Consider the following 525-nt stretch of genomic DNA (forward strand, 5'->3'; position numbering starts at 1 on the left):
CAATAGAACTAGCTTATTTTTCCTTTATTTTGGTTAAAGCATCAGTTTCAGAACTGGATCGTACTCACCAGGGGCAGAGACCGCCCTGGCATATAACACTTGTATGAAATATTTAAGTTTTAGTTTATTGATCTGAATATCAGAATATGTGTATAGCATAGTGGTAAAGCCTTCATTTTGTGGTTCCAAACATCCTGGGTTTGAATCCCATCAGTCATACTACTACTACTACTGCTACTGCTACTGCTACTGCTTTTTATTTTGGCCTACCTCTCAGACCCAAAACTCTCTCTGTCACTGATACTCACTCGTGGTGATGTCTTGGCCCCCATTTTAAAGTTCACTTTTCTCAACTCATTTTGAACCATACGTTTTGTGGGATCCACAACTTTATCAACTTTTCAACCACACATTTCATCAACTTTTACTAAAATCTACTAAAAATGTGATTGTTAGCAAACCCAAACGGGGCTTAATTTCCTGCTTTCAATTTCATTGATTATATAGTTGTAGTATGATTTCTTT

Source organism: Olea europaea, unplaced genomic scaffold, assembly GCF_002742605.1.
Source record: "Olea europaea var. sylvestris unplaced genomic scaffold, O_europaea_v1 scaffold244, whole genome shotgun sequence".
Classification (NCBI taxonomy): Eukaryota; Viridiplantae; Streptophyta; class Magnoliopsida; order Lamiales; family Oleaceae; genus Olea; species Olea europaea.